We start from the raw sequence: 8,982 nt of genomic DNA on the forward strand, positions 1-8,982 counted from the left end.
AAGTAAATCTTCTTATTTCTTCTAACTCATTCCCTTGAACACAACTACCGTGAGACTCAGCTGCTCTTTGGATATTTTATAATGGGAAGGAGTAATGTTAAATGCTGCAGTTAAGTCATAGAGACCAGTCATACAGAATCTTGTCATGAAACATAGCTCCATTTTCTTTATATGACTAAATGAGAATATGGTTGTCCCTCTCTTAGAATCAGATGAAATATGATTCAGAAACTATATAATTAGAAGAGGCATAGAAGCACACCAATATAGATTGATGTTCAAATGATTTTATTTACTAAGTGAAGAACTTCTGCTTCTGGAAAATGTTGTGAAATTTAAGACTTGTAGACTTACAGACTCAGGCACTGATCACAATACTTAGAGCCCACCCAAGACATAGAGGGCTTTAGCACAGGCCATCCCAACTTAACTAGACCCTATACAGCTACCATATTAAGTGTATAACCTGGAAATCTAGGAAGAAATTTTCCCATCTGAATAACTTTGGTATGAATGAAGAGGAAAGTTCCACAAGTTATATAAAGAATCCAGACCACAAAGAGATCAGTCAGAATTTCCTCCATCTGTTGACCATTTAGTCAGGAATTTTATTTAAAATAATTTTGGTCTTGTACACCTTGTTACATGCAGTTGGCAGAAAGGTAGGTAAAGCTTTTCTGAAATAAGTCATATTAATTATTACTATGAGTAATGTAAAACACCATATCTGGGCCTTTGTTGTGGTTGGACCTTATCTTTCCTCCAGTGCTTTTTTTGGAGCCCCACTAATGCATATTTCTCCAGAAGACAAAATGGAGTGAAATATGGAGGAGGAGCCTAGGAAGGAATCCTGTGCTTTGAATGGATTTCCTAAAGGCCTACTGCTAAATTCTTAGTTGTCAGCCTACAATGCTATTTGGGAGAAAAAACTTTAAGAGACCTATCGTAGTAGGAGGAAGTTAAGACCTATTGTAGTAGGAGACTGCTTACACATTTCCCAGCTGCCCAGACATGAATAATAACACAGAAACTATATTAATTACAACACTGCATGGCTAACAGCTTAGGCTTCTTATTAACTAACTTTTACATCTTAAATGAACCTATTCCTACTATTTTATATTTTACCACAAGGCTTGTAGTTTAAGTGTAAGATTCTGTGGCATCTGTCTCCTTTGGCAGCAACATGGTGTCTCTCTGTCTCTGCCTAATTTCTCTCTATATCTCTATTTGAATTTCTCATCTGGCTTTGCTCTGTTAAGCCATTGACTGAAACAGCTTTATTTATTAAGAAATGGTAATAAAGCATACTCACAGCATACAGAAGGTAATCCCACATCATCTCCTGTTGATTGGTCTTTCTGTTCTACATGGTCCTTCAGTTGTTCAGTCCCGTAGAAACACACAAAGGTCTACACTGATTATAAACTGATTGATCCATTAGCTCAGGCTTTTTATTAACACTTATAACTTATATTAGCCCATAATATTGGTCTGTGTTAGCCGTGTATAGCTTGGTATCTTTTTCAACAAGGCAGTCACATCTTGCTTGCTCTGTGTCTGGCTTCCTCTGTGTCTGGTTGATGACTGCAGACTGACTTTTTTTCTATTCCCCCAATTCTCCTGTTCTCTTTGTCCCACCTATACTTCCTGCCTAGCTACTAGCCAATCAGAATTTTATTAAAATACAATTGACAGAGTACAGACCATTGTCCCACAGCAATCTCCCCTTCCTGTCTAAATAAAAAGGAAGGGTTTAACTTTAACATAGTAAAATATATATCAAACAAGAATTATGGCTACAATATTCTGTCCATTTACACTTGGCAAATTAAAAAAAATACTCTATCATTTATCCTATCTTTGTCTAAAGTTTTAAATCTAATTTATTTTTTATCATAACTGAGGAAAATTATAACGATCTGTCTTCAAGTCTTCAAAGGCCCCAGAAGGATATATTTTCTAAGTAAACAACAAAGTTTGTCCTCGGGTTTAGGGACATTGAGGGTTGGGGGAGGAATTTTATAAGCTCGAGGATTATTTTGAAAAAAAAAAGGAAAATTGGATGATGGGATAATAGATTCGTTTTTGTGAGTTTTTGTTTATAGATAATTACATTGACATAGATTCTTGTATAAGAATACAAAGTTAAATTACATTGAATATTGTATTTATGTATGCTTCTACCTATCTTTAAAACATTTTTATGTACTGATATATATAGATATATAGATATATAGTTACCATATTGCAGTGCACATTTCAACCTCCGATTAAAATACTTATATATTGTTTATGTATTGATATATATATTTACCATATTGCAATATATACTTGTACATTGTTTACATTTGGAGGCCATTGTCCTCATTTATTGCACAGTTGTTTATTTTCTTAGTCTTTAAGTTAGATAGGTATAAAGAATTGTTGATCAATAGTCATCTATGTTTGTCATAATTATAGTTAGACTAATCAGATTTTTTAGATACATAGAGATTATATTCTGTATAAATAATCTTCAACCTTTTCAAAGAGCTGTAGAAAATGGCATTTAATCTAATTTAGAGTTCTGTGGTAGTGAGACATAATCGCTTCTGGCAACACCAATCTATTCCCGAGAGATCGTTGAGCACCAAAGACACTCCACTGGGAGATTGTCTTCTTCTTGTCATAACTGGCCTCTGGGCAAGGAACTGCCCATACCTCAACTACTAACAAAATACAGAGTATCTGGAAATGGATAAGCAGAACTGTCAAATCTTGCCAAGACAGGGTAAGACAGTTTTGAAAATTTTCTTGCCTTTAAAAAAATCTGTCAGTTTTTCTAGGCCTTAGCCATAGTTGGTTGCTTCAACACTGCAAATATGAATGTGGGTGGTTGCCCAGGTAGCCAGTTGTCTCTGTGATTTTTTGTATGCTTTGGAAGTTGTTTGATTGCACTTCCTGATTACTCAGGTAAAATTATTTCCTTCTCAAATATTCAATGAGGTTAAAGACAAGATAAATGTAGTTACTTTCCTCTCATGACTTGGCTAAGTTGTTTATTATACAAGACTTAAGCTAGTTAGAGTAGGATATTTGTTCTTATTGTATATAATTTCATAATAGGTTTAGAATTCTCTTACTTAAACAAAAGGGGGAGGTTCTGCGGGAGCTCCTTCTGCTCCTTCAGCCAATAGCCATTGAGATACTAGCTCTTTGGAAAATGGTCTCTTTCTCTTTAAAAAGCAGCAGCAGCCCTTCACTCTCTCTCTCTCTTGCTCCAGTGACTAGAGTTCTTTCCTGGCTGTCATGTAGGATGGTGTTCTGTAAGTTTTTTCCCCTCAAATAAATAACCCTTGGAATCCAAACTGGTGGGGGATTGTTTTGTGCTTTAGTATATTTTAAGCAACTTCCCAATCTCTAGAATTGACAGAGACATCCTGCATCCTGGACAGTCACCCAAAGTTTTTCTATAACATTGGAGCATCCATCTTCAGCCTATCGGCCCATAGTATCCAGAAGACTTTTCCATGAAGCAGGAAATTCTAAGATCTATTCTACCTTGTAATAGCGAAGTTCATCAGTTGCTTTCTTCTGTGACCTGCACAATGTCGAGTAGTTTCTTCTGCGAAGCAGGAACCCTAAAGGACAATTCTGTCTTTTAGAATGTTCAACACTCACTTTTCTGTGTCCTGCATGCCCAGTTCATACAGCTTATCATTAAGCAATCCAGGCAAGAGCACTTTCTTACTCATATGACTAGCATGGTCACAGGCTAATGGCAAATTTCATAATGAATTTCTTTAATGCCTATCACCATCTATGAAGTAATTGGTGCTGCCAGAGTAGACATATCTCACTCTTGAGAAAAGTCTAAGTTCTTAAAAATTTCTAATTGCCATATTTTGTAGCTCTTTGGAGTGCTAAAGATTATCTATCTAACTGAAATATATCTATATATATCCAGAAAACCTAACTGACTGAAGCTTGACTATTATAGATGACTATCTATTTTAATCTGTATTTCTTAGTATAATGTGTATACATTGCATTTTAAATGAGCTGCACAAACATAATACCTTAAACAAGAGCAGAAATACATATACACAGTTTATTAAATTGATCTTAAATTTGTATCAATAGACCAAGATCCATACTAATGCAAAGTATTCATCTCTATGTCATATCTTCCTTATATTTTAAAAACATGATTCACTGTGACCAGCAACAATTTTTACCTAACCCCTTTTAAATAAAAACAAAAAATTGTAAGCAATCATTTGGGAAATTTGAGCATAGATTTCTCCAAACTGCTTCTTGCTGTTTGTTGGGTGAAGTATTTTGGGGGGCTCATGGAAATCTTTCAGGGGGTATGGTTCCATCAGACCACATTAGCCAAAAGGAATCCACAGGTTCTCTTCTTCTGTGGAAACAAAAGCAGAACCTCTTTTCCAAAGTAATATAACATTAGACTCAAATTTTGAAGTCTAGATCCCTTTAAAATATATACATTGATTTAGCTTAGCAGCCGCAAGAATCAAAAGTCTTTCTACAGTCAAAGAATTTAAAGAAAATACAAAAATATACATAATCCAGACTGTTAATATTCCATCTTCATGTGGCTTATTTTTCTGTACTCCTTTAACCTATGACAGTCTATACTCTCTTCTATTACATTTATTGTCTCTTTAAAGACTTTATTTTATTTTTAAAGCTGTTTATTTTTATAACTATCCATACTTTTTTGATTTTCTCTCCCAAGCCTACATTCATTTTTATACATACTATGACTCATTTAGAGGTCTTTTATGTCTGAATCTGTCTTTATTGCATATTTGTAATCATTTTCTTATCAGAAGAGTCTCTTAGAGTATTAAGTGGGGTAGCTAAGACTAAGACTGTTTTGCCTTTTATCTCCACCTAGTCCAACATAGCAGAAGTATGTTCACCACCAGCTCTGTGAACCATGCTTACCACCCCATGTCTAGAGACACAGTGGGTTTATGTCACCATTAAGCAACTTGTAGCAAACTGTTCCCAAAACCCATTTAATTTTTCCATAACAGGACATCCCAAAAGAGACAGAGCCCTTCTCTGATGTCAGCATGAACCAGGAAGCTGGATTTCAAAGGAGCCATGCCACTGCTTATAGCCACCAAGCAGAGCCTATCTGAAAAAATGCAGCTACCAAAAAGCTGCATTTGGATCCCATTTTGTGGGTCTAGAAGCCATCTTTTTTTTTTCTTTCCTTAAGCGTTTTTAGGACTTCTGTGGACCTATGCCCCAGACAGTGGATGCTTATTTGTTGTCATACAGGAGTTTCACAATAGCTCATAATGGAGTATCACAAAGCTTTATTTATCTGGGGAAAAACTCAGAGAAAGAGTAGAGGACTGCAGTCCTCTGTATGTGCTGGAAACTGGAACTGAATCCAGCAGCCAAGAGCTGGGTGCCATTTTGTAGTAGGAGACTACTTGTTCATTTCATGGCTGCCCAGACCCAAATAATAACACAGAAACTATATCAATTACAAAACTTCTTGGCCAGTAGCTTAGGCTTCTTATTAATTAACTCTTACATCTTAAATCAATGCATTCCTATTATTTTATATTTTATCACGAGGTTTGTGATTTATTGATAAGGTTCTGGGTTTTTTATCTCCTTCAGCAACTACACGACATTTCTCTGACTCCTCCTACTTTCTCTATATATCTCTGTTTGGATTTCCCATCTAGGTTTGTTGTGCTAAGCCATTGGCAAGAAAAAAGCTTTATTCATTAACCAATGGTAATAAAACATACTCACAACATACAGAGAGGCTTTCCACATCAGCTGGGTACAAGCTATTGATTTCAACTTCCTGACCATCATTAGCTAAAAGCACTACCTCTACCATGTGCCCCTGCCACAGTGTACTGTGCCACTATAGGCCCAAAGCAACAGGAACAAATAACTATGGGTGGAAACTTGTGAAGCATGATTCCCAAAGAAGTCATTCATATTTTAAGCCTCCTAAAAATAGTGATGGTAAGCTAATTAGCACTAGGGGAAAGAGGAAGATGCAGATTAAGAAACACTTTCATATAACAAACACTGATTGGGCTACTTTTAAATGTTCTCCAAGTTTGGATCTATGTTAATAATTCTGAAAAGAATATCGTTAAACTCAGATATTTTACTGGTTATTTTGATTTACAGGAATAACTTTCAGAAAATACAAGTGTAACTACATTATCTTACATATCTTAATTTCTAGCAAAATACACAGAAGAGCCTTCTGCAGATGTGTGACATAACATATAAAAGATAAAGCAACTGTATGAAAAGATCGTTTAGGCTCAAGTTTTATGAACTAACATCATAAGACTAAGAGCAAGGAAACCTAGGTGATAGGGCTAGAACTGAAGTCACAGCTTCTGTTCCCCAGAAACTAACAGAAAACAGGGCAATGGCTAACTCTCCATATTACAGTGCATAGACCATGTCAGCAGAGAACCAATACTTACAAAGTTAACTAAACAGACATTAGAGTGCAGTGCTACTGTAATCAGGACACTAGGGAAGATCCCAATGAGCTCCTGCAGAGGCAGGGTGTGGGTTTAATAGCAAGCTTAGTTAAAAATCGCCAAAAAGTCAGGCCTTTCCAGTAAGATGTGAAATGAACAAATGCTGTTCTTTGCTGAAATACCTGTGCTGAAAAGGGCCTTCTTGTGGCTGAACATTGAGAAGTAGAATCTGGCAGTGGTCACAGGGGGTGGACATTAAATTTGAACCTTAGTTAAAAATTCCCAAAATGCAAGTTGCTAAATAGATCTTGGAATTTTCCATAAATTCCCTGGCTGAACCATTTTTTTGCACTGTAGCTCACTTACAGTAGATGACCCTGAAAGCCTTCCTGGACCTCTTGAGACTCCATCTTCCTTTTTATTCTGCATTACTTTCCTTTATCTACTGCTATTTTTACCTGCTTCTTGTTAATATCTCTTTAAAGCTAAAAGAAATGCATATAGCTCCTGCTTACTGTTGTAATGATGCAAAATAAGAGTAGAAGTTTAGTAAATATTTGTTGACTGATTAAATGGCTAAGTAAATAAAGATTATTTCCCATGAACAACTGTCTTCATCAAAAAGTACTATGTTCACTTTACTTTTTAATGATAGAAGTTTTTTAAATTTTAAAAATAGACAGACCTAGGAAACAAGTGAAATCATTATAACAGTGCTTTCCCATTAACTATTAAAACAAGCCTTAAATCACTAAAGAGAAGTAGGGGTCTATAAGACAATTTGTGATGCCAATCTGGTAACATGAAACTTCCTTCATTTCTCTCATAGTGTTTGATTCAAAGTGAAGAAAGATCCAATGAACCACCACACAATGGAGGAAACAACAGCACAGAAACTATTATGAGATGAAATTCCGTAGAAAATTATCTTAAATAAAACTTCATTTGTGCTAATGAGATGGGAGACACTACTGCATCTAAAATATAGCTCTGGCTATAGTTCCATGATGGATTCAGAAGCTCCTTGTTTCTTGTAGAAAATCCAGAATATTTCTGAAATGATCTCAGGCTTTGTGTGCATGGGTAATCACATATATACATGTGCATGGTTTTGTGTATATGTTATATGCATATATGTATGCATATATATTCATATGTTTAAGTGTGTGTTTGCTTGTATATATGTATCCCTACATGCACATGTTATGTACGTATATGTATACCCTTAGGTGTATGTATATACATATGTGTGTACATATATGTATGAATGTTTAAGTATATATATATGTTTATATATGTATATATTTTAAATTTTACATTGTAGATCAAGAATGTTTCCTAGACAAAGAGGTTTAAGACATATCTCAATGGCTTTTACTTAAAATTTCTGCTTAATATATTAACACTGAGTTATAACACTGAAAGGAATTGTGAATGTCATTAATTGTATCACATAAAATCTAACAAAGCAAATTGAGGCCACAGAGAGACTGGGGTATGGAATCAGGTCACTTTATTTGTTGATCCAGCTCAGTCTTTAACAATATTTAGGATGTTGGTAGAGCCTCATTTTCCTCATTTACTAAGTAGAAAATTTCTCCTGTCTCACCATGGTGAGCATAATGCAAGTTAATAAGCAAAAGCTCTTAACATGCTTTAATTTTCTATACAAATCTGGCTATACTTTTACAGCTATGCCCTCAGGGGTACTAAGTCTAAAATACCTAAAGTTTCTGTTCTTCTAAGTTTATCTTCTTCTGCATATTTCATGTGCCTGAATACAGAGAACAAGATCATTAATATTAATATTCAGACCTCATGAATTATACACTTGAGCTAAGACATTTTTGTTCTACCTTTTCAGTATTATACTTTATCTTACATGTCCAGTGAGCTTCAGTCATGGGCAAGGATCATCAAGGAAAATGAAGACCTGTAGTATCCTTGAGAATGTAGAACTTGTAGCTTTCTCTGTGTGAGCAACTACCCAACAAAATGGTGGGTGTCCACATGTGCTAATGTGTATTTAACTCTCCAGGCCTTGATCTCAATCTTCATAAAAATCTCGTTGCTTCAGTGACCCACTTATCCCTCAGGCTGGAAACCTTTGTATATACATTCTACAAATGTTTCTAAAACATCCCACCAGATACTAATGGAGGTTAAAGAAAGATAGATGTTTATAATAAGTAGAGAAATTTTTCTATTCATCTGCCAATGGTGTCCACACTTTGATGGCATAAGGGCTATTAATAGGTTTCCATGGAGAGGTGCAATTAAAATTGCAAATATGATTACATTACTAATTGGATGACTTGGACTTTGGCAAATAATCATGGATTATCCAGATAGATTCAATGTAGTCAAATGTACAGGAGGAAGATAAGGGATGAAGAGAGAATGTCAGGATGTTGTAAGGTGGGAAAGATCCTACCATCTTCAGGTAGTCGTGGCAATAGAGGAGGGCACTGAGGACCCAGAAATGCAGACAGTA

The sequence above is a fragment of the Arvicola amphibius genome, chromosome 15, assembly GCF_903992535.2.
Source record: "Arvicola amphibius chromosome 15, mArvAmp1.2, whole genome shotgun sequence".
NCBI lineage: Eukaryota > Metazoa > Chordata > Mammalia > Rodentia > Cricetidae > Arvicola > Arvicola amphibius.